At 54.1% G+C, this 23,881-nt stretch overlaps 1 protein-coding gene across 6 annotated transcripts in view; it reads right to left on the bottom strand.

Annotated features, from left to right (window-relative positions):
* LINGO1 (leucine rich repeat and Ig domain containing 1) overlaps positions 1-23,433 on the bottom strand; it is a 197,160-nt gene extending 173,727 nt beyond the window's left edge. For 4 of the 6 annotated variants that reach the window (XR_008380800.1, XR_008380801.1, XM_053595444.1 and 1 more), the window contains exons 1-2: positions 23,155-23,433; positions 1,155-1,269 (exon numbers count right to left, since the gene is read on the bottom strand). The gene's annotated coding sequence lies outside the window, so the exon portion shown is untranslated. The remainder of the gene's footprint in view (positions 1-1,154; positions 1,270-23,154) is intronic. The other 2 variants (XM_053595447.1, XM_053595446.1) reach the window with 1 other exon arrangement.
* Positions 23,434-23,881: the final 448 nt, after the last annotated feature.

The following is a 23,881-nucleotide window of genomic DNA, read 5'->3' as shown; positions in this document are numbered from 1 at the left end:
CTGTGCATTCCACCCAGAACCAATTAATTAGCAGAAATATTTTGATGAAAATGACTGGACTTCAGAGCCAGGCCTAGTGCCCAGGAAGGAAATCCAAGCGGCTGCTCCACACCCAACCCCACCAGCTTCCCAGTTAGAGGACAGGGCTGACAGAGCCTCAGTCACACCATAACTGTCACCCAATGCTTCAGGAGAAGGGATTCCAGGCCCGCTGCCCTGATGAACTGCCAAGGCCTTCTGCTTCTGAAAAATGAGGATGATACAGCAGGCCGGCCTGCTGCCCGGAGCCTTCCCCACCATTCCTTCTGCCTAGCAAAGTCCCTCTGCAGCCTTCTCGTGGGTCCCAGAGGACTGTCAAGAACAGGGGATTGGTCCAGATACAAGGTGACTTGATCAAGGTCACAAGGTAACCAGGGATCCAACCAGGCAGCAACCCAGGTCCTGTCCTTCCCATCGCCCACTTCTTTGGGATATGCTATGGCTCCTCCATAGCTGGTCACATGGAACATGAAACGGGACGGCCTGTCATCTCCCACATTCTTGGTGTCTCGCTCCTCGTGATACAGTCCAAGAGCCCATCTGCTCTGTTCACAGAGGGCCAAGGTCACCTGGCTGTCAGGGCTTGTCACACATACATCCCTGGGGTCTGAGCCTCATCCGGCTCTGAAGGTGTCTGGTCCCACACGCTGACTCTGGCATGAAGCCACATTAAACTCCACATGTCATAGGCAATGCCAGCCTCTTGACAGTTTCTTGGACCCTGACTGTCTCAGTCTACGTGTTCCTGCTCCCTCATGACCTGGAGTCAGGCACGTATTTGGTCAACAGTGCGACAGCACCAAGGACAGAGCCCTGCAGCTCCCCTTTAGAGACCTCCCATGCCACACAGGAAGCCATTAGCCAGCTCTGTCCAGGAAACCATGAGGCTGGGAAGAATGCCCCAGGCTTCTGAGCTGGCTGCCCGAGCCCTGCCATAGCAAGGGCTGGCAGGAGGTGACATTGCCACAGCAAACCTCCTGGACCTGACAGAGCGTAGGGAGGAAGACACAGAGGACCCCCAGAGAGAGGGTCCTGAGATGGTCTCCCCTGGAGACCCCACACCCCCATGGCTCACACCACCCCTACTCTGCCCGATGGCCGGAGTGACCTCTCACCTCAGGCTAGGTGGGCATCAAGGGAGTGCAGCTGAGGTGGGGTCAGCCTGGACTTGACCCAGTCACCCTCTCTGCCCATGGGCACTGCAGCCTCAGGACCTGTGGACACAGGCGACTGTGGGGAGAAAGGAGATGGTTGTCAGCTAGAGCAGCGCAGCAGTGGGGTCCATGCACACAAATGGGTCTGATCCTTGGCTGGGCAATAAATGCTCATATACCCCTCACATGCTTTCTCTCTGTCACACACACATACTCTCATTCACTGGCACACTGACTTACATACTCACATAGGTTGTCAATCGCTGATACACACACCCACATGCAAGCACACGTGCCACCAGCTGGGCGGGCAGGGCTCTGGGAACAGCAGGGTTTCTGGCCCCAGGCAGGGTGGGATGCAATTATGCTCCTCCCACCCACTGGCCCTGTGACCTTGAGAAAGTCAAGTCTCTGAGTCCACTTCCCTCTCCATAAAATGCAGACACCATCTTAGGACTGCTGGGAGGGTACAAAAGAGAGAAGGAACACACGGACTGGCACACGGTACGGTGTCCAGCCAATGCCACTGCTGGCCTTCCTCCCTCAGGCTGTCCCCAGAGAGAGGGTGGGGACAGAGCACCTGGAGGCCTCTCCCTGGGCCTTAGCCTTACCTTCCCAGCCCCAAAGACCCACTCGGACCCCGCCTCTCCTGTTTTAATCCTTCATCACATATCTCGAAGGCCCCTGCAGGGGGAGGACACAGGGAGTCAGGCTCCTCCATGAGGCCCCAAGGCCTCAGTACTAGGGGTCATAACCTCCAGCTGGAAGCCCGGGGAGGCAGCTGACAGCTCTCCCAGCCCCTGGCCTCGTGGCCCTAGACTAAACTTCCCCTCTGACCTGTCTCCCCAACCTCTCAAACCAAGTCTGGATCCTTTCTGAGCTGCCGCAGAGAGGCCCAATCATTTCTCAAAGTAGGAGACCCCCACTTCTGGGCGCAGCAGGGGATGGAGGTGGTAGGCAGACAAACAATATCTCCATAGTTGTGTGTTTATTTTTCTGTGTATTGGGGGGAATAAACATGACAGGCACATCACAGGTATGATTTCCCAGATGTGTGGCACGGGGAGCACCACGGTAATCGGCCTTCACACATGAGTCAATACAATGACAGGATTGAGAGAACATGAGTGCAGGTGGTGCCCAGAGGGGGCTGTGACTGTGGCATCGAACTCAGCACCTGGCTCCCAGCAGTCCTCCTGAGGATAAGCAGCTCTCATCTTCCTGGAGGGCCAGGACAGCCTTTCCTCCCCTCTTGATTCCCCATATGGTACCAGCCAGCATGAGCCTAGGTACTCGGGGGACTGGCAAGGCGTTCTAGGACAGGATGGCTGGGGGGATGGCTGGATGGGGCTCTGAGATGGTTTCTCTCAAGCAGGCAGAAGATAGAAAAGGCCTCAGGGTCCCTCCCAGAATAAACACTCTATCAAATCTAAGATGACACTAATAGTGGAATTTCTAGCCATGTTGGGGGCAAAGAAGGAGGGAACTCTCTGGAGAGCAGGGTCTTCCCGTTTCATGGGCTACAGACTTCTCTTCCAACAATAGGCCAGGAAATGGGCACTGAGCAGGTTCCAAGGCCTACCCTGCCATTCCCATCCTAAGGATGAGCCACAAGGCAGTATGGACCAGCTAAGAAAAGGCTGCCCAGCCCCAAACTATGATCCCGCTGCCAGTCAGCCCTGGGGATAGGACAGGGCAGGACACAGTGGTGCCAGCCTGGGACAGAGGGGTAGCCAGGGCCTGACAAGTTTCTTAGGCCTGGGTCCTCCACACCAGGTCTAGCGAGGCAGCATCTCAGTGCCCACCCAAGCTGGATCCTGGTAGATTGTCACAGGCCAGCCAGGCCCAGGCCAACATAGGTTGCCCTGTCCCTGGAAGGTCTCCAGACCACCTGGCTGGCAGCTCTAAGCCCAGTTCCACTTGAGCTAGCTGGGCAAGCCACCCTCCAGTGCCTCTCTGAGCCCCCAGCTGCCACATTCTAAGACAACAAGTGGGCCTCCCACTCCCTTCCCCCAAAATCTTCTGGAAGCTCCCACACTCCTCTGTGGCATCACAAGGAGTTGCTATGGAAATGGGACCACAGGCAGAGCATGACAATGATTTGGGGCATGGAGGAGTCGCAGTGGGAGCTGGATGCTCTCCTGGACATGAGGTCTGCCCCTGTGCCAAGTCCCAGGATAGACATGAAATCCCAGCTGCAGGCCTCCCAGCCAAGGAGGGTGGAGGGACCACAGTCGAGGTCAAGACTTCCTACCTGCCCTCCTGGCTCCTTGCCACCTCAATGGAGCCCAGGGAGCTCTCAGAATCTAAGGTCTATGTGTTCAGTAGAATTAACACATGCCCCAGAGAATGACAGACTTTCATGGAAACAGCTACTCAGGACACCGCCTACGTGCCTTCAGTATTCTGTGGGGGCTAGCACCCAGCAGATGTGCAGCAAACACTGTGACCAAAGAGAATGGTGCCAGTAGGCATGCATGTGGCACCTGGGTCTGTGCCTGCTGTGGACAATATGGCACAGAACCACAGAGTTTGAAAGGCCAACACCCATTGTACAGACAGGGAGACTGAGGCCCAACTAGGGCTTGGGTCATGCAGCAAATCAGCAGAAAAGCCAAGCCCAGAACACAGGTCTCCTCTTCCCTAGACCCGAACCTTCTGATCAACACCCCTGGTTCTTCACTGATTCATTCTACTTTTATTAAGTACCTACTGTGTGCTTGGTGATTGGGATAGGGAAATATAAAGAACACTACTCCTGCTCACCAGGAGCTCAGAGAGGAGACAGGCCATCATAATCAGATGGGCGGCACCAGGACAGGGGCCCCAGGGGCTGCAGGAGCCCAGGGAAGTTAACCAGAGTTTCAGGTTATACACTTCGGAGAAGTGCTTCAAAGAGAACTCTGGGTTTCCTGCCTTATCTCCCAGCTGCTCCCTCAGCACAAAGCCACCTATGGGCCCACCAGGGGCCTTTACCTCTAGGAGGTAACAGTGGGTATTCCCCACTAGTACGCCCAGTCCCCAAAAACGAGGGCCTGTGAGGAAAGCAAAATGAGGGCCTTGCTACACAGAAGCAACTAAAAGAATGTTGGCACCAGATTCTCCCCTCATCCCCCACAGAGCCACGGTGGATGCCCAGTTGAAGCTGCCTCTCCCTACCCAGAGGCAGTTTTGCAGCTGCGGAGAGCTGCCATCCTGTCCCCAGCCCACCAAGGGTTGCCACCACTGCTCACTCCCACGTTGTACATTTCCCTTGCTCTTTCTTTCCTGAGCAGCCCCCATGAGCCTGGAACTGTGCTGGGTTTGGGGTAGGCAGAGACAAGTATGCCCTGATGTTCGCCACCCTGATGAAACCCAATCCTCATCTCTTTGTTACCAGCATGAAAATTCTCTCCTGTTTTTTTCTTTGTTTTGCTTTGAGACAGAATCTCAATTTGTCGCGCTCGGTAGAGTGCCGTGCCATCATAGCTCACAGCAACCTCAAACTCTTAGGCTCAAACGATCCTCTTGCATCAGCCTCCTGAGTAGGGACTACAGGTACCAGCCACAACACCCAGCTATTTTTAGAGACAAGGTCTTGCTCTTGCTCAGACTAGTCTCAAAACTGTGAGCACAGGCAATCCACCTGCCTCAGCCTCTCAGAATGCTAGAATTACAGGTGTGAGCCACAGCCCCAAGCCTCTCCTGTATTTTTTGATGAATTGTTTTGTTTTTTGTTTTTTCTTTTGGTGGTAGAGGGAAAGCTATACTGAGAGTGAAAAAGGGAACACTTTCCAGAACTCAGCTTGGAAGTCCCTCTAACCCCACTGTACCCCACATGCCTCCCAGCAGCCAGTACAGACCTCCAGGACCTATTTTGCACAGGTAGAAACCAAGACCTTAGAGGTGGCCAGGTAGACCCCAAGGAACTCAACACTGAGAATGAGACCGGGGAGAGTCTGGCAAGGACAGAAGGGAGGGACCCAGTCCAGAGCTGTGGAAGGGAAGAAAGAAGTCTTAGAAGGCTGCCTGATGGTGGAGGGACTAGGACTAACCCAGCACCTGCCCTCAGCTCGGACAGGAAAAGTTTCTCTGAGGGAGAGAACTGGGTCAGGGCCTGCCCTGCCAGCCCACATGACTTGAGGCTAGCCTGGCAGGTGGAAGGTGAGGAGGGCATGCTCCCTGACAGCTGTCATCCCATGCCCAACCCACTAAGGGCTGCCACCACTACCACCTCACATCCTTAGTCACCGTTGCCTGATGGGAAAACAGGGGACAGGATAATGGCAGAGATGGGGTAAAGGGAGGCATGTAAGAGACAGAGACCCAAAGAGAGACAATTCAGCAGATGGACAATGGGAGAGGCAGAGAGCCGCAGTGGATGCACAGTTGAAGCTGCCTCTCCCTACCCAGAGGCGGTTCTGCAGCTGTGGAGAGGACACACTCACAGCTGGGAAGAAGCCACAAACTGGGACTTTGCAAAGATTTTTCAGCAATAAAACTCTTATTTGAAAGGAAATTTTACACAGTGGGGGAAGACTGTCTATGCCAGACATTAAATCCAGAAGCCATAAAGTGAAAATTGGACAAATCCAACAACTGTACATAAACATGCCAGACATCTATATGGCAAAAGACACTGTAAACAAAGTTAGAAGACAAATGAGACACTGGAAGAAAATATCACTAATATGCAAAGAGCCCCTACAAATCAATAAGAAAGAAGACAAAAGAAGAGAAAAATTGGCAGTGAGTTAGAAATCTGCAGAGGAAGAACTAAATCGGCTAGTAAATGCATGAAAAGATGTTCTGTCTCACTAGCAACTGGGGTGATGCAAATGAAAACATCCTACCATTTTTTGCTTATCAGATGGGAACATTTTTAATGACTGATAAGAAGAAGTCCTGGCAAGGATGTGGGGAAATGAACATTCATAGACCATTGGCTCAACCTTTGGAAGGGTGATTTGGCAATATTAATTAACATTGTAAGCCCACACACCCACAATCTAGTAATCCCACACCTAGGAGCCTCTCCCACAAAGTATTAGCCCAAGTACTCACAAATAAATACTCAAGGATGCTCATGGAAGCATTGGTGGGGAGAATACAGAAGAAATTGGAAATGGCCTAAATGTTTATAAATAAGGGAATGTTCAAATAAAATCAAGCATATCCAGGCTATGGAACATTTTGCAGCCATCTGACAGAATGAAGTACATCTATGTATAACAACAAGGGGGAAAAAATCAAGCTGTAAAACACCATTTCAGAATGAGCCCATTTTTATAAATAACAACTGGTCAGTATGTGTCCCCAAAGACTGGAGGACAACACTCCAGACTTTACAGTCATCACCTCTGGGGTTGGGGGGAGGGAACACGGAGGCTTTCATGGCCTCTGTTTTCCACAAATGTATTGTTAGCTTTTCTTTTGTAACCAGAAAAACGAAATCAATAAAGAGTTTATGGGTTGTTGTCGTTTTTTTAATCTTTCCAAGACCCTGATGTGAAATGCAGATCTAAGCAGGGCTGCTCCAGGTGCAATGCAGGGCTGTAAGACCAGTTTGAGAACCTGAACCTGAGAACTTCAGGCTGGCATTCCCACACATGGGACAGAGGCCTGCAGACATCCCAATCCTACAGCTGCTCAGCATAGCTCTAGCCTCCCAGACTGGAGTCAAGAGATTTCTTTAGATATCCAGAAAATCCAGGGACAGTCACAGACTTGGGAACCTGGGGCTGAGGCTGAGGGAAGCCCTGGGGATGAAGGTAACATGGGAGGGTATGTTTCAGAAAACTCCAGGACCCAGGGCAGACGAATGTCAAGGCTCCTGTGCTGGAGGGAGGGAGAGGCTAAGTGTGTGTTTCTCCCTATGTGTACAGAGAGAGGGTTGATGACCCATGGGTACAAGGAGAGGCAACCCAGCGTTCACAGAGAGGGCATGTGAGCAGGTCTACAGGGGTGAACTCCGGAGGATGGGGGGACCCCTAGTAGTGTGTGGGCATGTCTGTAATTTAGAGTAGGGGTGTGTGTGCGCATGTGTTATCACTGCAGGGATGATAGCAGAGAGGGGGTGCGTTTGTATCTGCAGGGAGAGGAATCCAGCAAATCTGTCCGTATTTGTATGGTACATTTGTGGTGTGGCACGTGTCCCCGGAGGTTCCCATCAGCAAGGAGATTCTGTGTGCACGCGCGCATGTGTGCGTGTCTATGTGCATGTTAGGACATGTGGGCAGCCAGCAGGCCTGAGCAGAAACCAAGAGCAGATGACAAATCCCAGAGATCAGACCTGTCTGGAAGTGCCGCTCCCACGCGTCAGTCAATCAACAAATTCGGAGGAAAGTGCCCAGAAGGAGCCTGACACTGCCTCCAGTTCCAGAAAGTCCCCTACCACCTTAAGCATTTGTTTGCAGAGCTAATGTCTCACCTGCCTCCAGAAGACAGACTGAGGCAACCTGAGGCAGGGACAGGAGGGACCAGCACACTCCTCCCGACCAGGCCCCAACAGCATCCTCCAGGTCTTCTGTCTCCACCTCCAAGTTCCACCTGCAGAAGGCGGGGGAGCATTCCAAAATGCAGCTCCAACCATATGCTGCCTGGTCCACACCCCTCTATGGCTCCCTACTGCTCCCTCCCACACTCCTTACTGGGCCCACCCTATCCCCAACTGGCCTCCAGCTTCCTCCTGCCTGACCCCAGTGCCTCCCTTCCAATCGGACAGGGTCTCCTGTCCTCCCTGAAGGAACTGGGCCTTTGCATCTAATAATCTCTCTGCTGGCAATGCTCTTCCTTCCCTACCAGTCCCCAGTATCCTCTAAGAAGCCTCTCCCTGTAGACTGGGACAGAAACCCCTCTGGTATCCCCACCCTGTGCTCACCTCTGTCCTGCCCTCATTCCCCAAGCTGTGACTGCTGACAATTCTGGCTTCCAGGGGTGGGTCTTACTTTCCTCTGTGCTCCAGAGCCTGGCGCAGGCCTGGCACAGAAGCATCTGACACAAAAGTTTGTAGAATGAATGAATGGGTTTACTACAGCACTCTAAGCCTGGTACCCAGTGGGACTTTCTTAAGCCGCAGGACGGAGCAGAGGAGTGTGGCCTGGGGTCTGTGATACCTGGCCTCCCAGCCAAGGTCAATGCAACAGGTGACAAATGATTAAAGCCGGAGCTCCTAACTGGGATCCCCAGGGAAGGGGTACTACAGAGTTCTAGGGTATCGAAATTCCACAGGACTGAGTGTGAGTATGTGTGTGCAGGAGGGGGTGGAGCTCCCATTTTGAACACAGGGCCTATGGCTTCCATCAGATTTCCCCAAGGGGCCCAGAGATCACAGAGTCAGAAGCACCAAGTAGGAATGGAGCAAGGCTCACCCCAATGGAGAGAAGTCTGAAGGCACAACACCCACAGGCACATCAGGGGTATCTGTTGGGGGTCAGGGCTAGTACAGGTCCTGTGTCCCTGGGCTCCAAGCCAGGACTCCTTTGGGAGTCACTGGGAATAGATGCCTGGACAGGCAGAATTCAGCAGGAGTGAGTGGCAACCCTGAGTCTCATTCTCAGACTCTCTGGGCCTCAGTTTCCCCATCTTATGCCTCTGGGCTAGACAAGCAGTCCCTGCGAGTCCATTCCGTATGGAAGGATACAAAGGAGCACAGCTGGGTGGCCCTGTCTTCAGGCCACAGGGCTGAGTATGCAGTCCTGGGTCCAGGCAGTCCGCCCACCTTCCAGTGTCCTGAGTCCCTCTTCCCTCAGCTGGAGGGGGGGCTGGCTGAGTAGACTGCCCCTTACAGCTAACTGGGCCTGCAGAGCTCCAGGCCCCTCCTGGGTACTGCAGCCATCACCTCCCACATCACAGTGACCATGGAGATGACAGGAGCAAGAAGTTTCATATGAGCCTGAGCTCAGGCTAAGGGAACCCAGCTGGGGAGCTGGATAGGACTGTTGAGCAGAGCTGGCAGCCAGGCCCAGGCAACAGGAGCTCAGTGGATCCCCAGGTCCCCAGACCCCTGCAGGGGCCTGCCTCAGCCTAGCCTTGAGGTCTCCCAGTGAGTTAGTGGTAGGGCTTACTCCAGGCACAGACCCACCTTCCCACCCTTAGGGGACTCAGTGCACACTTCAGTACCCCATAATCCTGCCAGAAAGAGACAGCTGGCACTGGGGCTCCAATAGACTGATTCAAATGCAGACCTGCAATGTCCCCTAATCCAGCCACCCTGAGCCTTAGTTTCCTTCTCCATAAAACAGGGGTATAAAAAGTGCTGTCCGACTCTTGTGGTGAAAATTAATAAGGCACAGATGTGGCTTAGCACTCATAGCACAGTGGTTACAGTGCCAGCTGCATATACCAAGGCTGGCGGGTTCTAACCTGGCCCAGGTCAACTAAACAAAAATGACAACTGCAACAAAAAAAATAGCCAGGCACCTGTAGTCCCAGCTTCTTGGAAGGCTGAGGCAAGAGAATCGCTTAACTCCAAGAGTTTAAGGTTGCTGTGAGCTGTGACGCCATGGCACTCTACCCAGGGCGACAGCTTGAGACTCTGTCTCAAAAAAATAAATAAATAAGGCATGGATGCCCTGTCTACTTGGAGAACAGGGGATCTTGCACCTATCCCCCACCATTGGGCCTCAGCTTCCCCATCACTACATAAGAGGGTTACCGTGAGTGACTCCCCAGGTTTCTAGAACCTCTGATGCTTTATGGGAAGCCCATCCAGGTACTCAGCCCGTACCCCGCTGGGTGTGCTGTGGAAAGACAGGGTGCTGTGGCAGAAGCCAGGGCCTGCCCTGGGAGCTCCCTGCTAGTAGGCAGCCAAGCACCATGGCTGTGCTGCATGGCCACTGTCTCCTTAGCAAAGCTGTATGTGGAAGTGCCTGTGGCAAGGCTCCCAAATGGGTACTCCCAATGCCCCCACACTGCCACAGTCTCCACCTACCGCTCACTCCACTCATTACCTGCCAGTCCCTGTTTAGGCTTGAAGGGCTACAAAAGAAGCTTGAACATGGAAAACCAAGTGTGAGGTGGGAGTGACCAAGGAAGGCTTCCTGGAGGAAACAGCACAAGAGTGTCAAATCACTCACACAGACTGTCAATTCACACAGGAGGCCTTGAATACCCAGATGAGGAGCCCGAACACTTAGGGACAATTTTAGGTGTGCTTCTTCCCTCAGGCAGGGACACCTAACCCTACCTGGGGCTAACCTCAGAGCCGTGGCCACAGCAGAGGGCTCTGGGAAAGGAAGGCTAACCTAGGAATCCTACCATCTCTCCTGGGAGTGTGACTCCATCCCAGAGAAGTCAGTGACTAGCCAGTGACACCCAGCAGACACTGAGGCTTCGCTGCAAACAGCTTTGCTGCTGGTAAGTACCTTCTGACCAGGGAGGGCCTCCTGGCAGATGAAGAGCAGTGCTGGCCCCAGACTCATTCATATTCCGGTCTGGCTGCCGGCTTCAATATGGCTGAGAGACACAAGGGCAGAGGCAGCCCTCTGAGAATGCCCGGCAATGATTCCTCTCCGATTCCAATTTATTTTCTATCATTAATGCTTTTGAAAAGCCCCACATGCTCTGCAAAGAGGGAAGGAGCACAGGGCTCAGAAAGGGAGGAGAGGAGAGGGCTGGGGGTGGAGACCGGTGCTCAGCAGAGGTGGCTGGGGCAGCTCAGTTCAAATCCCCATCCCAGCCCCACCTGCCTGCAGGACCCTGAGGCGAGCTGGACTTACATCTGTCAGCTCAAGGGACTGTTTCCAGGTCTACTGAGGGGTCAGAGGTGAGTGGACTTTATAAACTATAAAGAGCTGTACACCTTGGAGAACAGTGAAGCAGACCCAACTACAGCATCAGAGACCTACAAAGTAGATGCCTGCCTCCCTAGCTACACAAGGAGGCCCCCACCCCAGGGGTCAGAGAAGACCTGGAACATCTCTCACCGCAGCACAGGCAGACGAGGTGGGTCCCTGGGTTTGACTCAAAGTCACACTGCCATCCTCCCATGCTCCCCAGGCTCCCAGTGACCCGCCCCACTGTGAGCAGCCCTCCTCTCCATCAGCCCCACTGCAAACCAGAGGAATCTTCCCTACACAAGTCTCCTGCTCAGAACCCCCTCCAGGGCTCCCTAGTACCTTGAGATCAAGACTAACCTACCTACAAAGCTCTCCCCAGGAGCTCGGGCCCACCTGAGCAGCCTCAGATCCAGCTGTACCTAACTTCCCTGTCTCTGCACATGCCAGTTCCTGTCTAGAATTCCCTCCTCCTCAGCCCAGTTCACCTCAAACTCCTTCCTCCTCTTCAAGATGCAGCCCTAGGGTTTTTCTTCTATGCTTTTCTCCCCAACTCCTCTGCTCCTCTGGCTTGCTCTGCCCTGTGCCCCTAGTACCCAGTATCCACCTGTACTGCAACGCTATAAGATGGTAATTTTGTGCAATGGTGCCCCTTTGATCAGGGAGCTCTGTGGGGCTTCTGATTCATCCTGTGCATTCCTAGTGCTTGACAAAGTACGAGGGAGAGAGATTTATTCAGGCAACAATCTTCACTGAGCACCTACTAGGTGTCAGGCTCTGTGCTGCATACAGCAGCCCACTAAAGGGAGCCAGTCCTTGCCCTCAAGTTTCTTCCAGCGGACAGGCCCGGAGAATGCCTCTCAAATGAATGTCTCTCAAATGTCTCTCTGCTCACAGAGAACTGCTTTATGTATGGGGAAACTGAGGCCCAGACAGGCAAAAAGCTGCCTTTGGGTGTTCTGCCTCCCTGCCTATATCTCTCCTATCCCATTTCTCTCCCAGGACCATAGACACAGTGACGGGAGTGCAAAATGAAAGGTTGGAGTCAAAAAGGAAAAAAAAAAAAAAGGAAGAAGAAATCCGGCGGATTTTCCCCTTTTCTCCATAATGTAAAGAAAATTGCTTTTGCCAAGTATCACAGCTTAAAAGCAATTAGAGTTTTTGGAGGGGACTCTGGGCACAAGCAGAAGCAACAGAGCGAGCGCCCGGCACGGAATTTTTCCAGCGTTCGTTTGTAACAAGCAAAAGAAAAAAAGGCGTAAAAGCAGCAATTTCCAGCAACAGGGACAGTGAAGACAAAATATTTGCAGTCTCTGAGGGAGGGTCTCGAAGGGGCCAGGGACCCCCTGCTCGCACCCCAGCCTCATGTTCCAGGAGGCAGAGAATGGGAGGGAAAAGAACTGCAGGCAAGGAGGAATGAGCAGCTTCAGCCTGCCCCACCCCCAGAAGCCCCTCCCCAGCTGCCCCCCTCCCCACCACGTGTAACCCCAGCCACTGTAGATGCATCCCTGTAAACCTCAGACCCAGCTACGACTCTGCCCGGCTTAAAATCCAGAGAACATCCCCACTGCTGGCTGGCACTGAGGCCCGCACAGCATGGGCCCCTATCCAGCCTCATCTGCAGCCACTCCCCCACATGGCACACGGCCACCGCTGGCTTCTGAGCAGCCACGCTCAGTCTCACTGCCAGGCCTTTGCCCTGAGAAAGGAACAGAAGGAATGTGCACCACTCCCTGGAGAGGGAGGACAGGCAAGTTTGAGGATAAAGACCCAGGGAGGATGCTAACCAAGGGCTGGACTTCTAGCCAGCCCTCTGGCAGTGACCCAGACCTCATCTGGACTGTCACTGGACTTTTGGCTGCCTCTCTCGAAATACAGAACAGCTCCCTCCTCCTGAAACCTAACATCTTCTTTGCTGCAGCCCGGACTGCGCGCGCGCACACACACACACACACAGACGGCCTCCCATAGAAGCAAATGTTCCTGGGTTTGAACATGGGCTCCTCCATTCATTAACTATGTGATCTTCACCAAGTCCCTTATTCTCTCTGAGCCTCAGTTTTCTCATCTGTTAAATGGGTGGTAATAGTACATATCTCACAGGGTCATTGCTAGGATTAAATGAGGCCATATATGGAAAGCACCTGGCACTGTGCCACCCTACTTCAAGCTCACCCCTAAGTGTGACTCTCCAGGCTTCAACATGGCTCGCACATGTGCACACAGGCCCCCATGCCACCATGAAGTCACCAAGAAATGTTCACTCTGAAGGCATGTGCCAGCTGGGAGCAAAGGCCGCCGGAGTCTCGAGGAGGCACACATGGAGGCCCAATCCCTGAGCACAGGGCCAGAGATCCTCTCATTTTATTTGGCTTAGGGAGGATTCCTCCAAAAACAGTGGTAAGTCTCAGGCAGAGCCCTTAGAAGCTGCCAGGCCAGGCAGAGCAGGAGAATGGAAGCCCAGCCTCCCTAAGGGATGAATAGCACACCGTCCTATCAGCCTGGGCCTACAGCTCAGCCCCCCTCCCCCCATCCTCCCAGCCCCAACAAACAAAGGCAAACACCAAGACACAAGGAGCAGCAGTCACTGCTCCAGCTGAGAGCAGAAACCAGGCCTCAGAGGCAGCGTTACCCAGCAAAGTCAGGCAGTGCTGAGCTCACATCCTAGCCCACCAGTGACCAAGTAGGTGACCCCTTGGAACCTCAGCTTCCTCATCTGTGAAAGGAAGTCAATGATGTCCACTTGCATGGCAGTTGTGCACACTACTAAGAGTGACATTCTTCCAGGGCCCACCTGAAGTCTAGCACATAGTCCGTCTGGAAAAATACGGCAATGGGGCCCTGCCCACCAATCCCTGCACTGCAGGCACAGTGCTCTCTCCCCCAGTGGGAGAGCAGGGGAAAGGCCTAGTGGTATTGGGGGACAACAAGGATCTGTGCTCTTTCATGCAACTCATTTCCTATCCAGTGGGGGAGTAAAGGACAGACCAACAGCCAGCCATAACCTGTGCTCCCCACCTCGCTCTCAGAGCAGAAGAGACCTGTGCCTACCTCATTTTACCAGGGAGGAAACAGCTGCCCAGGAGAGGTGGCAACGTGCTCCAGCCCTCACAGCCGCTTTTTGGAGAAGAGGTGGTTTTCCCCTCTCTCTTCAGCTGCAGAGAACTCACAGATCCATGTAGGGTCTGGCACCACTGCAGGGACGTGGACCAGGTATCAAAAGGTGTTTTGATGTCTCTGTCCTTTGCTTCTCCTCTGGCGGCATTTCTCCCAGGAACCTCTCCCACTCTCTCCCCCACTGACCTAGAGAAATGAGCCCAGTGGTAAGTCTGGCTCTAACCAGGGCACTCCCTGCTGTGGGGGCAGGGGAAGCGACAGGAGACCAGTGTCAAAACACCCCATTGAGGCCTCCTCCTCAAACTGCACACCCCTTTTCTCAACCAGTAATGAGGCTCACACACACACACGGACACAGGCACGTGTGTACACATAAGAGGTGAGGAGGAGGGAGGGGAAGGGAGAGGAGGGCAGGCCCTAACAGAGGAACCCCATGCCCATCCCTAGGGATGACTGGCAGCCCTTCCACAGCTGGGCTGGTCTTCCCCTCCTTACTCAGGGACCACTCATTGGTCCTGAACCAAAAGTCCTAGAAGCAGGGGATCCTGGGACTGGGCAGCCAGACACCTATCTTATCACCAAGGCTCTGCACTTCTCTGTGAGACCCAAGACCCGAGACAAAATTGGCCACTCCCTGTGCCTCAGTTTCCCTATCTGGAACCTGTAAGAAGAATGAGATCATCTCTGAGGCTGCCTTCCAGTCCCAGGATTCTCTAATTTCATACTTGGACCTCCACACCGCCCTCCTCAGGGAATCCCAGGCATATAGGCATATAGGTATGTACAGGGGCAGGCCACCCTGACCTCCAAGGGGGCAGGGAAGTCCAGAGAGATCTGCAGTGGCCTGAGGCTGCTGGACAACACTCATCCTATCAAAACCTCCCCAGGGAGGAGCCCATGCCCAGAAAGGAGAAAGAATGGCTCCTTGGTATGGCCAGAGGCAGCCAGCGCCCCCCCATTTCTACAGGCACTCCAGGAGCTTGCCCCGAGTCTCACTCCCATCTCTGTGCTGAGGCCACAGTCTTTGGCCCAGCCCAGGGCTCAGGCTCAACCCTAAGTCCCCAACATACACCTTCCCCAATTCCAACAGGCCTCCTGGCCATCCAGACTTGGATACTAACCCGTCCTGCCTCCAGCCTTCCTTCTGCCTTCCCCATTGCTCCCTCAGAGAGGCTGCTGGGGGCAGCCCAGCACCTTGTGCCATCCGCGGCTCCCTTGGCCCGCCCTACATGGCCAGAGCCTGATCACACTTTCCTAAACTAAACAATAAACAAGAAGTTGTTACAGATTTTCCTGACACTGCAGTTCCTGATTAATCCCCACAGCAAACAAAAGGAAGAGTGACAATATAAAAGAGGGTCATCTCTTGTTTCTAGGTGGAACCTCCAGGCTGAGCCAGGAGACCCCCTGCCACCAGTGCAGCCTTAGACCATTGCCCCCTTCTCACTGCCCCCTATCCCCATGTCTACCCAGTCCAGGACAACACACACAGACCACCCCCTATTTCCCACCCCGTCCCTCCCCTTCTCTGCTATGTGACCTATGTGACCTTGGACAGGCCTCAGTCTCCCCATCTGTCACATCCTCATCTCCCAAGGACAGCAGAATTAAAGGAAATTTGAGACCACTTGAGGTTAGACAGAAATATTCTCTCTTAAATTTTAGAGATGAATGCTGAAATATTTAGAGGTGAAATGTCATGATACCTATAATTTAAAATACTTCAGAAAAAAAGGATAAAGCAAAATGTGGCAAAATGTCAATGATTATTAAATCTGGGTATATAGGAGTTCCCTGTACTATTCTCTCTACCTTTTTACATGTCTGTATGTCTGAAAATGTTCCTAACAAAAATTGTTTTTAAAAAAAATAGTATTATCACATGAGCCAGGAGCCCCACAAACAACCCACTGTGCCCCTGGCGTGCCTGAAAGGCAACTGGGTCTCCTAAGTAGGTTAAATGTCCCCCCTACCATCTCCTTTATGCTGTTTCCCTAGAAATCGCTTTTTCATAAATTCCACTGAGCCCTGGCTGCACAAGTAGAAGGCTTAGCACATTCAGAAGCCAGGCACAGAGCTTTACTCTCGGCTGGGACTCATGATACTGGCTCCAACCCATGGGGTCACCACCCTCTCCAGCTTCAAAATGCCCCTCTTTGTGATAACAAGTCAGTGATTACCTGGCCATCTCATTCAAAGGCAAAGTGTTACCCTACAAAGAAAATACAAAGAGAACAAAATCCCCATTTAATAGATGGGGAAGCTGAGACCCATGGCCAGGAGAGACTGGAGGCAAAATAAGGAAGGTGGAGAACACAGGAAGGTGGGAGTGAATAAGTTCCCCATCTGTCCCAATTCTCCCTCCTCCCAACCCTGGCAGGGTGGGTCAAAGAGAAGGTGGCCTGTACCTCTCTTCTCTAGCTGTTTATTGAGCTTCCTGGTCAGAAATAAATGGCCATGATGGCAATCTCCCAGCCAGCCCCAGCTGACCCCTGCTAACAATGGCCAGGCCCACCTCCGCCAATCGATAATGAAGAGTTATTGGTACCCCAAATAATCAATCACTAATTGCTGAGTGCCATGCAATTCATCAGGGAGAGTTATGTATGGTCAGTGACTGAGCGTCCCTGCCCCAGTCTTGTGGAGATACCAGGGACAGGGAGGAACGTACCTGTGGTAAGTACCTCAGCAGAAAAGTTGCACATAACTCAGGAGCTTCTCCAACAGATGTCCTGGGCCTAGCCCACAACCCCAGACCCAAGCAGCCACTCGGGGAGGAAGTGAGAGTGGCCACAGACATCCCGAGGGATGCTCTGCATGTCCCTGATCAGCCTTATCTGGCCCCCAGGCATGCCAGATACCCAAGGCAGATAAACCCAGTCCCTGCCACCAAAGCATTCCCAAGCCACAAAGAAAGAAAAACGGCCTCACACATGGTAGGTGCACAGTAAATGTTACTAAAAGTAAAGCAGATACGCTGATCCCAGAGTTCTAAGGAAGGATCAATTACTTCCAGCTGGGGTGACCAGGCAAGGGTTTTTTTTAATGTGACATGTGAGCTCATTCTTGAAAAGGGCATGGGATCTACATGGGCAGAGATGGGGGAAGGACTGTCAGGTAGAGTCCAGCACATGTGAAGCCATGGAGGAAGGAAAGCCACAGCGTGTGTGAAGGGAGACTGAGCAGCGTTTGACTGAAGCCCGGAGAATGCAGAGTAGTACTGGAGGGAGAGGGCTGGTGTGGGACCATCAGATTGTACAAGGTGCTGAGAGGTCCGATTGCCAGCCTGGAGGTAACAGGGAGTGCTGGAAGGCTGTTGAGTAGGAGCATGCCAGCCAGTGTGTACCCAGAAGGCACCATCCACAGTTACTGCCAAGCTGCACACCCCAAGAGGACAGAGGCTGGTCTTATTCATCTCCGTTACCATAACATCCAGCACAGCCAGGCCCAGAGGAAGTGTCCAACTAGTGAATCACTCAATGATCACAGGATCATCTAATTGTAGGATGGGAGATTCCATGGGATCTGAGTATCATATTTTTATTTTTATTCCCTGCCATGTATAATACATATTTATATTATACCCTTAAACAACAGCCTTGTAAAGCAAGCAGTAAGATCATCCTCTCAGTTTACAAAGAGGGAAATTGAGGCTCAAAGAGGGACAGTAAGCTACCTGCCCAAGGTCACCCAGCTGGTCAAGGGCAGGGCCCAGTGTCCTCTTCCCTGTCTCAGAAGGCTGAAGCTTGTTCACCTTGGGATGGCTGGCAAGCAAAGGTCCACCACTCGCTCCTCCCTGGCATCTCCTGCCCTCCAGAAGGCTGCCCACTCTCAGCCCCTCCTTGTGCTGGGCAGACAGAAAAATGCAGCAAATGCTGCCTCACTGAGCATCCTTCATATCACCCCCTGCTGGGATCAGCTGCTGGTCACCATGACAGCCTATCCCTGCACCTATGATGGAGATAGGGCTGGGCAAGGAGTCTTTGAATTCCCAAGCTTGGTCTAGGCAGAAGACAAAGCCACTTCCCCTTACTCTCCTCCCCAGCAGTGTGGGAAGCCTACCTATGGAACAAAACCATTGGACCAGAAACCCAGAGACAAAGTCAATCTCAAATCACTGTGTGACTTCTGAACAATCACTTCCCCACTCCCAGCCTCTGTTTCCTCATCTGTGAAATGGGCCGATGTATCTGCCTACTTTATAGAAATACCAGGAGGACTAAGCAGGAAAAACATAAAAACATTTTGCCCTGGAAAATAGTAATGATAAGACTCCTCTTTACTAGAGTCTAGATACTGAAACTCACTTCCCTCTCTTGCACAGAACAAAATATGAGCTAACATTTACCAAGATTTTACCATGCCTGCTTTACATGTATCATTTCAACATATGCTAATGACATCCGTATGAGGTAGGTGTCATTCTCCCCAGTGAGGCTCAGAAAATAAAATGACTTGCCCAAGCTCACCCATCTTGAAAGGAGCTAAGTTGAGATTCAAACCCAGTTCCATGTGGCATCCAAGCCCAGTTCCTTCTGATCCTACCAGGCTGATTTGATGAGCCACTCCATACCGAAAGTCTCAGAGCTTCAGAATCAATGCTAAGGGTGAAGCTGCATATATATATATATACCCATGGACTAGCAAGGCCATCAGAGCTGGGTAGGGCCTATGAGGGGGTGGCTGGCACAGCTGGTCTTGAGCTAATTGGATCAGTCCTGGGCATGGAGCTGCTTGTCCAGGTGCCCTGGCAAATGGGTGCAGAACTGGGCTGCCTGCCAAGGCCCAGCCTCCACGTCCAAACCAACCTGGACAGGGAGGTTCCATTTCAGTCCCCGCCTGCTTGACCCTGGTGCTGGCAGTTCCCACATAGACCCAGAAGGCCACTGTGGCAGCTGCTATCCCTCCTCCAGCGGCTGGCCGGTACTTCCCCTGATGTGGCCATATGGCCCCATATGCTCCAAGACAGCTGGACTGCTAAAACAACTACATGAGGACGTCCTCTGCAGAGGCCTGGAGGCCCAGCCATCCCACCCACTCCTGCCCAGCAAGCCCTAGGCACAGCCAGGAAAACCCCAGGCTGGAGTGCCCTATGCCCAACTTGCTTTATAACCTTTGCTAGTCACCGCCCCTCTCCCAGCCTCAAGCTCTTCCTCTGTCAAATAGCAATGCTGACCACCTGTCCACCTCTTCCTTCCATAGCCCTCTTCCAGGGTTACAAACTTCCACCCAGTTATCCAACTCACTCCAGTTATCCAGGAAGACAAACAAATGTGTCCATTTTACAGACATAGTAATTGAGGCAAGCCCAAGGGCCTCAGAGACTTACTCAAGTATGCACAGTGGCAGGGCCAGTACTAGCAGGTACATCAGTGATTCCAAGACACTTGCCACCTCTGTATGCCCAGGAGATAGGACTGGAGACACTTGAGCCCTCACCCAAATCTGCAACCCAGACTGTTCCATCCAGGGACTCCTTCCCCAGGCCAAATCCCTCCATCCTCCACTGGCTGGAGAACCACACATGGCCCCTCCGCTTTCCTGGCAAAGGCAGGTGCAGTGCCCGTCTCTGCTGTTGTCCTCACCACCAGCCTGGATTCCACAGCAGCCTCGGGCCCACCCACCTCCCTGCCTCTAGGTCTGCTGGCCCACCTCTCCTATGACCACCAGAGGGAGTGGTTTAAATCACTAATCTGATCCTGTCCCTCTGGAACTTCAACCCTGAAATCTCTGAATTCAGGATCAGTCCACATTCCTTAGCCAGGCACTGAGGATCCTCCTGTCTGGTGCCAACCTGCTCCACACCCACTGTATCCCAATGCAATCTCCTTATCCAGTCCCTCCCTCCTCTATGCCTTTTCAAACACTGTAACATCTGCCTGGTAACACCTCACTCACACCTGCATTCTCCATTCATTCATTCAATAAATATTAGCTGAGCATCTATCAAATGAAAAAAACATCTCAGGAGGTCAAAACCCCACCAGCCCTCCAGTTCTTGGCCACTCTCCCACTGTGTCTCTGCAGTCACCTAGCCTACTCTGCTAGTAAGTGCAGGGGTACAGGTTGAAGTGTTTTTCCCCTTTCAGAGCCCATCCAGGAAGGGGGTCCACACCTCAAACCAGGAGGGGACCCAAATGTGGAGTGAGCCTCAAGGGTAAGACTCCAGGCAGTGGAGAGCAAACAGCAGGGGGTGATCCTTGGGAGCAGATGTCTGGGCCCCAGAAACCCATGGTAGAGATTCTGAGATCAGTCGAGGTCACAGTGGCCCCCAGCCCCGACAAAAGGCCACCTGAGTGATTGGCCTTTGCCCCCTTGAGTCACCCCAAGGCCCAGCCCACCCAACCCCTTCCTATCACTGAATTTGTTAGAATGTAACACTTTTACAGTTTAAGACACAGGCATAGCAGGGTCAGGGCTGCTGCTCTTGTGTCCCTTTGGAGGGAAATTAAGGGGGCCACACAGGGCCCTTTCCAGTCAGGAGGTTAGGCTAAGGGAGTGGCCATTTTCCTAAAGGGGGCAGTCAGTGAAGGCTGGGCACATCTGGCTGGAATTTTCACCCCTGGCAGAACAGACCAGAGGCCAAAGAGGTGACCTGCTCTCCCCATCCCTATGGCTCATCCTGCTGGAGTCAGTTGCGGGGGGAGGTACCAGAAGAACCCAGGTGGCAACCAGAGCACTGGTCATCACTCAGGAGGCAAAAGTCCAGAGCTCAGAGAGCCATGAGGAAAAGAGAGAAACAGGAAGAGAAAAAGAAAGAGGAGGGAAGGGGGAAAAATGATGGGTAAAAAGGACTAGTCAACTAGAACCAGCAAGAGAGGAAGGGAGAGGATACCTGAGAGTGGAAGCCAGCAAAGAGTTTGAGGAAGCCCCTGCCAGTTCTCAGCAGGCCCAGGCCCCATCCCCAGAGGAGACTCCTGGGCAACAGCTCCTATCCCTCAAGGCTTTCAAGGGCCTGAGTGGCCCTGTGGATGAGTCCAGGCTGTCAGCAGGACTGAGGGGGTCACAGAGGCCTGCCTGGGTCTCATAGTTCTAGCCTTTGGTGCCTCAGGTAGGCCACCTGCGGAGGAAGTGGCCCCAATAGTCTCCCTAGGGAGCCCAATCCCACAAAGGTGAGCTCTTTGTCCAACAAACAGGCTCCAGAATGGAGCTCTCAAGAGAGTAGGAGGGATTCTGAGACCCAAAGAGAACAATGCCAGGGCATAGCCCAGAATACCAGTCTGTGTGGAAGGGTGGTACACAACGTCCTAGGGCTGTGTGGAGGATTTATGGGAACCAGGCTTACAAATTGTCAAGCATAGCACAGACAGACTCTGGCCCCAAATTTAGAAAGTACTAGTTTAACCAGGCTGGGGTCGGGTCAAAAGGTCACACAGGTCAAGGCAGGGTTATCAGGAGCCTTTGCTAAACTGGAAAGGTATTTGTCACAGGCAGCAGGAGAGCTGCCCTGGGGAGGGTCTAGGGGCAGGCCACACAGCCTCTGCTGCTAGGTCAATAGAGAAGGACTGAGTTCCCTTCCTATCCCCTCCCTGCCTCCCCAAAGCCCAGGATCAGACGATCCCTTCACAGTGGAAAGGGGCTGCCTTGAGACTTAGGAGACTGGAGTTCACCTAGCTCCATCTCTGTCTCAAAATCCCCCTCTGTGAAATGGACAAGAAGCATGCCCACAGGTCCTGAGAGATTCCAGAGGGATAATGGAGGTAGAAGGTTTAACCCTGAAAGCTGGTCAAATATAGATATTACCATACCCCCATAGACCCAAGTAGATACTGACTGTTCCAGCCACCACACCCCTCTACACAGCATTCAGGCTGAGATCAAGACTTCTGACCACATAGGTTCGTAGACTAGGAAAGGGGACATATAGACAGGGGCTGCTGAGGACCCCAGGGAAGTCTAAGCTGGAAGGATTCAGGTGCAATCAGCAATCAGAGAAGGCTCCCTACAGGAGGATTTGTAAAGGAAGGGACCTGCAGGGGTTCCTGACACCCTCACCCCCACCCCGACCTTTTCTTGGGCCTCTTACTTCTGGAGACACAGGATCCCTTCCCTCTCAGCACCACATCCTCTGCCGGACTGGCTGAGCTGGCAGTTGGGGTGGGGGTGGGGCGTGCGTGGGGAGGTTCCCCAGGCAGCAAGCAGCACAAAACCAGAGTATGGGAGGAGACTCATAAGGGGAGCCCGGTACACAGCACACAGCCACAACCTTGAAACACAGTGAGGACTCATGGGCACGGCTCCAGGCAGTGATGGGGGCACTGGGCTAGTGGGCCAGGAGACTCCCCTCCTATTCCCAGCCTCTTGGGAGCTCCTGGAGGTCCAGGTCTGGTGAAGCACACCTTTTGGGTATTTCCCTTCTTCCAGCCACCCGTCCCGCAGAGCAAAAGGTGCGGGACACACACCCATACACACAAGGGGAAGTCTCCCCATTTCCTCAACTCACCACCCCACCCCACCCCCATGTCTTCAATCAGACTGCAAAGACAACCTCTTTGCTCCCGGACCCGGGAGCTGTCATCGCGCCTGTCCCGCCTGACCCTGGCAGGGTCACAGGAGTCTGGCGCCTGGAGCGGCTCCAGAGAGGCGCCGCGGGGCTGCACGGGTGCCCCGGAGAGTGGGCGACTGCTCTGATGGGGCGGTGGACGCGCACCCTCTCGCCCTCCAAGCGGCCCAGCCCTTGCCCCCGCCCCATTCTCCACGTGCGTTCTCTCCTCTGGAAAGAAAGGCCTGAGTTCCACCATTAAAACGCCTCCACCCCACCTCCTCCCGGCCACCGCGCCCCGGGGGCTCCACAAAGTTGCTCCAAGTCGCCGGGGTTCTAGCTGCGGGTTGAGAGTTAGGCGGGGCCGCGCAGCGGGCGGGAGCACGGTCAAGGCCTGGGGTGCCGAGCGCGCACCCGCTCAGCTCAGCGCGTTCACGCGCCCACCACGGAGGCGCGCCCAACACCCCACCCCCACCGCTGCCCTAGAGGTTCCCGCCCAATCAGAGGCCGCGCACGCGGCGCTGCCGGCGGGCAGATACCCCAGCTCCCTGGCCTGCGCCCTTGCGGCCACAGCCCGGCTGCAGCGTCCGGCTCTCGCCATACTCACCGTCCCGGGCGCGCCGTCCGCGCGCGGCTCCGCTGCGGGCCGGCATCCCGTGGCTTGGCTCCGCTCGGGTCCTCTCTCCAGCTGGGGTTCCCGCTCTGCAGGGCTCGGCTCCGAGATGGTAGCGCCGGCAACGAGCGAGGCAGGGAGGGCGTGTGTGTGTGTGTGAGAGAGCGCGCGCGACGTGTGCGTGTGCGCGGGAGGGTCCCGCGCTCCCCTGCGCGCCCTACTCCTGCCTCCTGCTCGCCACGCTGTGATGCCAGCAGAATCCCTAACGCGCGCTCCCACCCGCCCGGGCGCGCACACACCCCCGCCGTCGCACACCCAGCTCTGCACTCCTGGGGCGCTCACAAAGCACACCCCAGCCCTGCCGGCCCGAGCCCTCAGAGCGCACTCTGCATCCTCTTCCTGGCCGGCTCCGTCTCAGGTCCCCCGCTGCTCCCAGTGGGAACCCTGTGGGCGTCCCCGCTCCTCCACCTTGCTTGGCCCGGCAGCTGAGCCCGGCCCAGGTGCGGACTCTGGCTTCAGGCACTCCTGCCCAGAAGCTCCGGCTCCCTCCACCCCTGTGCGCCGCCAGCCACCGCGAGTTCTCTCGCTTCTCTGTTCCTATCCTGTCACTGCCTCTCCAGCATCTCCTCTCCTTTCTCCCACCTGCCCCCCATCCCAGTCCTCCGGCTCTCCCGCTGTCTCCGTCCTGCCGCCGCCCTCTCCGGAGCCCCTCCTCCCCACC

The sequence above is a fragment of the Nycticebus coucang genome, chromosome 6, assembly GCF_027406575.1.
Source record: "Nycticebus coucang isolate mNycCou1 chromosome 6, mNycCou1.pri, whole genome shotgun sequence".
Taxonomy (NCBI): domain Eukaryota; kingdom Metazoa; phylum Chordata; class Mammalia; order Primates; family Lorisidae; genus Nycticebus; species Nycticebus coucang.
The sequence above is the reverse complement of the archived record's forward strand: the minus strand, read 5'-3'. Positions and strand labels throughout refer to the sequence as shown.